Source organism: Cervus canadensis, chromosome 24 (genome assembly GCF_019320065.1).
Source record: "Cervus canadensis isolate Bull #8, Minnesota chromosome 24, ASM1932006v1, whole genome shotgun sequence".
Lineage (NCBI taxonomy): Eukaryota > Metazoa > Chordata > Mammalia > Artiodactyla > Cervidae > Cervus > Cervus canadensis.
Window position 1 is genome coordinate 28884355 of NC_057409.1, and position 7266 is coordinate 28891620.

Here is a 7266-nt window from a genome sequence, read left to right on the forward strand (position 1 = left end):
AGGATCTGCTCATTTCTGTGATGGCAGCACTACCACCCCGGCAGATTTCAGAGTTATGTCATTGAGCGCAGACTTGCGCAGAGTTGCCATGTTGACTGTTGAGAGCCAGCCCTGCACATCGCTGCTTCTGGCTCTGGCGTCTGCAGAGCTCTGCTGCTGTTATCCAGTTGTGTGTTACGCAATGTTCCCTTGCTATGTACCTCTGCAGGTGTATTCAGGGCTGCAAATAATTTGTGAGTCCCAGGGCAAAATGGAAATGTGGGCCCTTTGTTCAAAGAGCAGGAAAAAAAAAAAAAGATGCCACGAGAGCTACAAAAACATAAAGCTCTCAAGGTGTTTTCTGTTTTTTTTTTTTCTTTATTTATTTTTGGTTCTGCTGGATCTTCATTTCATGTGGACTTTCTCTACTTGCAGCGAGTGGGGGGCTCCTCTCCAGTTGCAGTGCTCAGGCTTCTCATGGCCGCGGCTTCTCCTGTTGCAAAGCACAGGCTCTAGGGGCATAGGCTTCAGCAATTGTGGCTCGCGGGCTCCAGAGCATGGGCTTAGTAGTTGTGGCCTGTGGGCTTAGTTGCCTCGAGACATGTGGGATCTTCCCAGACCAAGGATTGAACCTTTGTCCCCTGCACTGGCAGGTGGTTTCTCAACCACTGGACCACTAGGGAAGTCTTTTTTCTTTTGTAATGTTTTCCCCCTCATTTAATTAAAAAAAATTTAACCATAGTTGATTTATGATATTATGTTAGATTCAGGTGTAGAGCTTCAGATTCTTTTCCTTTTTAGGTTATTACATGATGCTGAATATAGTTCCCTGCGGTATACAAAAAGTCCTTGTTTGTCTATTTTATACATAGTAGTGTGTATCTGTTCATCATGTACTCCTAATTTATCCCTCCCCTATCACTTTCCCCTCTGGTAACTGTAGGTTTGTTTTCTATGTTTGTGAGTCTATGTCTGTTTTATAAATAAGGTGATTTGTATTATTTTTAAAGATTCCATATATAAGTGACATTATATATTTTCTTTCTCTGCCTGACATTTCACTTAGTATGATAATCTTTAGGTTCATCCAAGTTGTTGCAAGTGGAATTATTTCATTCTTTTTTATGACTTAATAATATTCATATATATATGTATATACACTACATTTTCTTTATCCATTTATCTGTCAATGGACATTTAGGGATATTTCATGTATTAACTATTATAAATGGTGCTGCTATGAACATTGGGGTGCATACATCTTTTGAAGTAAGAGTTTTTGTCTTTTCTGGATATACGCCCAGGAGTGGGATTGTTGGATCATATGGCAACTCTATTTTAAGTTTTTTTTAAGGAACCTCAAAACCGTTTTCCATAGTGGCTGCACCAATTTATATTCCCATCTCAAGGTCTTCTTAATTTTCTACTTAAGAGAGTTCTAAGTAAATGAAAATTTAAGAATTAAATTATTACATGAATTTATAGTTATATTGTACAATGCCAGTTTGGATGAAAGTATAAGAGTGTTTAACTAGTGGAACCACCACAATTACACAATTGTTTTTCATAGCTCACATGTGAATAGTGGAAACTTACAAACAAGCTCTACTGTTTTTTATTGCTTCTCTTTGTAGTCCCACATTCTATCAGCTAGCTCTCTCTACTTTCAGCTTCCTGATGAGGAAGGAAAGACAGAAAGGAAAGAGGTCTATGAGCTTCTCTGCCTTTCTCATTCCTTGGTTAGTCGTGTTTCCTAGGAGACATTTCCTTCTTTCCGTGTTCAAAGCGAGTTCTGATTTGAACGGAAACCGCAGCTTGTCGAGGCTGTCAGCTCTCCTGTCACTCAGTTGTTGCCATAATGCACTTACTTGTGCTTACTCTGAGTCTTGCTGAGATGCGTGCAGTGTGAGCCCACTGGAATTCTATGCTCATAGGAATCGCAAATGCTACGTACAAATGGTGATGCAAAGAATGGTGGCCAACTTTCAGCAGCTGAGAAGCTGGGGAGATGGCCAGGAGAAAGATGTCAGATCTCATTGTCCTCCCAGCTTTTTGACCCTCCCCTGAAGCCCCTCAATAAAATGGTTTGATCCCCCTTGCAAAAAAAGAATGGTGGCCCCACATTATGCCTGTGTCTGCTCTGCTCACATGCGCACCCCAGCTTTCCACTGGGCTTCACCTATAAAACAGAAACGTATTACTCAGAATCACAAATTAAGAATTTTTTCAAAGAGGAAATGCAGATGGCCAACAGGCACATGAAAAGATGCTCTACACTGCTGATCATCAGGGAATGCAAATCAAAACCATAGTGAGATATCACCCCACACCTGTCAGAATGGCCACCATCAAAAAGAGCACAAATAGCAAATGTTGGTGAGGATGCGGAGAAAAGGGAACCCTTGTACACTGTTGGTGGGAATGTAAATTGGTATAGCCACTGTGGAGAACAGTATGAAGTTTTCTCAAAAAACTGAAAATAGAACTACCATAGGGCTTAGCAATTCTACTCCTGGGTGTATATATCTGAAAGAAACAAAAACACTAATTTGAAAAGATACGTGCAACCCAAGGTTCATAGCTGCATTTTTTTTTTTTTTACAATTGTCAAGATATAGAGGCAACCTAAGTATCCATCAACAGGTGAATAAACAAAGAAGGTTTTGTATGTGTATTAATATAGACAATGGAATACTATTCAGCCATAAAAAGAACAGACTTCTGTCATTTGCAGTAACATGGATGGACTTGGAAGACATTATAAATCAGAGACAGAAAGACAAATGCTGTATCACATCACTTATACATGGAATCTAAAAATACATGAAACTAGTGAATATAACAAAAAAAAAGCAGGCTCACAGATATAGAAAACAAATATAGTGGTTACCAGTGAAGAGAGGGAAGGGGGAAGGGGCAACATGAGGTAGGGGATTAAGAGGTACAAACAGGTATAAAATAAGCTATAAGGATATATTGTACAACACAGGGAATGTAGGCAATTTTTTTTTTAACAATAACTATACATGGAGTGTAACCGTTAAAATTGTGAATCCTTGTATTGTATACCTGTATACCTGTAACCTATATAATGTTATACAGCAGCTACGGACTTCCCTAGGGGCTCAGTGGTAAAGAATCTGCCTGCCAATTCTTGGGTCAAGAAGATCCCCTGGAGGAGGAAATGGCAACCCAGCCCAGTATTCTTGCCTGAGAAATTCCATGGACAGAGGAGCCTTGCGGGCTACAGTCCATGGGGTTGCAAAAAAGTTGGACATGACTTAGTGATTAAACAGCAAAAACATCAGTAACTGTTCTTCAAAAAAAAAAAAAAAAAAAGAAAATCACAAGATAGTGACAGCAGATCACCAAACCTTCTGAGAAACCTATCTGAGCTTGAGGCCTCGTGTGCTTGCACAGATCACACGCCCAGGAGCCGGATGTGGGTGGACAGCTGCTTCTGTCTGTGGTCCCAGATTTACTGGTGAGGTTCTGACGCAGTGTGGGGTGCAACGAGAGGGTTCCTGGGAAGTCTTCATTTTACAACAATTTCGTGTTTCTGTGGCAGAGGGTCAGTCCACCTCAATTTGAGAAGCACTGCTGCGATAATAGTAAACTTTGGAAAAAGGAGGAGACTGTCGGCCTGGTGGAGAGCTAGGGCTCAAGAAATATTTGTTTATTGAAGAATGCATAAATGAATTAGAGGATGTGAGAAGCCTGTAGTTGTTTGGGAGTGGTTCTAGGGAGAGGCAAAGCCTGAGTTTCCCATTCTGTCCTCTGTACCCCATCTCTTTCCACCTAATAAATGATTCCCAGGGCTGGGGAGTAGAGGGCTGTCTTTCATGCTTGTGGAATGACTGAGGAATGAGAGGGGGTGCCCTGAGCCCAGACACTCACAGTGAGCTGAGGGCACGAGTGTATAAGATCTCAGATTTCTCTCCTAGTCGTTCTGGCTTCATAGTCACTGCAAGTCCTGAGTGAGACTCTTTCTGCGTACAAATCCAGCCAGGTTCTCTTGGGAGCTCTTAGGGGTGTGGGAGGGGGCATGGGGAGTGTCAGAGCCTGGGGAGGGAGCAGGGTTTGAGGAAGTCTGCCCACATTTTGGGCTCTGGATCCCCTTCAAGGTCTTTGGAGAAATGCTCTTAGCTGCCTGCATCACCTGTTCCCGCGTCTCTTCCGGGAAAGTCAGGAGATAAATCCCCATAGATTTGGCTGCCTGGGGCACAGAAATGCCACCTGGGTCAAATGCCTGCTTCCTGCCTTCCAGTTGGAAGGCTCCACTCCCTTTTCTTGGAACTCCCGAAGCCTTTTATCTGTGCCACTGCCTCTAGGACAAACTTGTCGCAGCCAGCCCTGTGACTTGGGTGGCATTTGTTCTGGTGAGTAGGGCCAGAGTGATTTATCTCTATGCACCTTTCTACACTGTCACCCCAAGTGTCTATTTAGCACTGAGCTGCCTGAGGCTGGCTTGAAACACACAGAGCTGGAATCAAGGCTAGAATGTCTGTGCACTGTTCTTCTAGCGCAGGGCGGTGAGATGCTGGGTTTGTGGGGCTCTCTGAGGGGATCATTCATGCAGGTCTCACGGTGCAGCACCAGTGAAGGCTGCAGGTGCCACGGCATGGAAGCAGGAGCAGGTCAGCTGTTTTCTGAGCTGGGCTGGAAGAGGTTTGTTGAAAGGCACTTCCTGTCCCCAGTGGCTCTCCAGATGGGAAGGGATCCAGTCTCGACAAAGAATGGAGGAGAGACCATAGGGCCCTGTGGTGAAACTGGAGCTGCTGGGGGGGCTGCCATGAAACCAGCTGAGTTCAGTTTCATCATCTGTCAAAGAGAATAGTAATTAGACAACAGAAGAAGGGTCTGGTGGCCTTCCACGTCCACTTTTAGCATCCACGTGCTCTGTTCTGGCTCCCTTTGCCTCATGTCTCCTGGGTCCTCATTCTACCCACCCCTCCTCCATGGAGTGTGGTCCAGCAAAAGTCCAGGCTCTCCCCTTCCTTTACTTCTGTCTCCAATCAGCACAATAATCACAAGTAATATTTAGGGGGCTGTTACTACAGACCCTGCAGTTTACTAAGCTCTCTCATGCATTAACCCATTGAATCCTCATAGTAAGACAGTGAGGTAGGCATTTCCACCCTCCCCATTCTCTAAATAAGGAATGGAAGCTCAGAGAGGTAAAGTGACTTGCCTGAGGTTACACAGCTAAGAAGATGAAGAGTTGGGTCTTAAACCAGGTTTGTCTGACATCCTGGCTGGTAATCTTGGTCACCACCCTGCACCACCTTCCTGAGTTACCTCTTGAATTCTGGAGCTGCATATCCCTGTTGGAATCTGGGTGGTTGATTTTAAAGTTGTTTGGAGATAAGGGGTGTGGCACTTAATGTGCTGGCCTCTGGTGTTTTAACCGACCTCCAGGGCTTGTGGCCTTACTGTAGGAGAGAGAGCCTGTGTTGCTGAGACGCCAGGCTGGAACGAGGTGTCAAGGGCTTGTGCTGTGAGATTAGCCCTCCTCATCCGTCTTTTCTCCTTGGAGAAGCTTCCCATTTCTGAGACCCCAGTCCCAAGCGGCAGGTCTTGTGGCTACGTTTTTCCCTGACCTTGGGCTCCCAACACATCTGAGATCTATTTAAACTGCCTGTTTGCTCTTCAGACAAGAGCTGAGTTGGACAAAAGGCATCCACTTTGGCTTCCAGACCCACGGGATCTTCTGGCCCCATCAGTAATCAGATTCATCTTTATCAGCTGATGAACAAGCAAAGGCAGGGGTTTAATCTCTGTGGCTCATAGGCCTTGGGACATTGGTGATGATCTCATAGGACAGCCCCTCTAACCTGAGAGCTGATGAGGGTCACGGCTTCTGTGAGGCCCAGGCTGGAGACGGTGCTTCCTCCCCTCACTTTGCTGGCAGGCCACGCAGGCAGCCGTGTGACCTGTCAGCCTGCAGCTCCGACTGGGGCCTGGCTGTGTCCTACGGGGCACATCGCTTCACCTGTTTGTCTGTGTTTTCTCATCTGTGAGGAGGCGATGATGTGCGTATCCTACTTACACCTGCAGGGGCGCCGGGAAAATCCGTGTGAGATAAGCACGTGTTGGCGAGTGGGAATGCTTTAGTTTTTTTTTTTTTTATTATTATTATTTAATAAAGTTTTAGTTTTCAAAATGTACGGTTGGTGGGACCTGTTTATGCGTCTTCACCAGCAGCTGAGGCATTTCCGCCCTTGGTGTTTCTGGTGTAAATCACTCGAGCTCTGTGCTTTGAAGCCAGTTTAATAAGCCCTTTACTAAGGGGCTTCTGAAGGGCTGCCCCAGCCAGGGAGCCAAGAATCTTGTCTCCCAGAGACGACAGCTGGAGTTACAGCTTCTTTACGGAGTTTCTCGTATTTTGCTTTGTCAAACTAGACTAGGTTATTAAGCTTGTCCTGAACTCTGCCTTTGGACCACTTCTTCTTTTTGGCCTCACCCCCAGATTTGTTCACTGGATCCTTGCCTTTCTTGGCTGACATTCTGGCATCTTTCTTCTTCTTGTCATACTTGGGCAGCATAGTGAAGTTGAAAGAGGGAAATGCTTTTAATGTAAGTAAACATAAATGAAGTTGCCATTGCCTACAGGGTTGTGACTCAGGCCCCAAAGTGGTCATCTGGGGGTTTCTACCTGGAGGAGAGGGCTTCACAGAAATGTATTGAACACTCACTGTCAGGTTATTGGTAAACACCAGTGAGATCTTGGTGCAGAACCATTACGAACAAATGGCCCACTTGTGTATCATATTTGGCCTATACTATATTTATACTTCTGTTGTAAAGGAAAAGTACTTATTTTTCTTTAGCCTATGTAAGGTATTATGCCTGGATAGAAGGCATATTTTTATGTGGACCATACACAATAAAGAGTTGACATCACTCTGGTACTTGGTGGAAATTCAGGTACATTCTCATTTCTTCATGAATATTAATTGAATAAACTTGGAGTAAATTACTGTCAGCTGGTTTGTTGTGAAGACCTGTGCAGAGGGATGAATGAACCCTGGTACCATCGTGGGGCTGGGTTATGGGCAGTGGTATCTTACCCCCACCACCTCTTTCCTACAAGGATGTCCAGGTGAGGAACCGTTCACTCTTTGTAACCATGCTTTTCTTTTTGTTTTTAATTTAACAAATATTTACTGAGTGCCCACCATCTGCCAGACATTGTTTTTTATTTTCAGACACTGTTTTTAAAAATAGCTTTATTGATGTATAATTGCATACAATAAACTGTCTGTATTTAAGGTGTACAATTTGGCA

General features: G+C 44.3%; 1 pseudogene; it reads right to left on the reverse strand.

The window, feature by feature from the left end:
• Positions 1-6163: 6163 nt before the first annotated feature.
• LOC122426632 lies at positions 6164-6524 on the reverse strand (annotated as a pseudogene).
• Between the last annotated feature and the right edge of the window lie 742 nt (positions 6525-7266).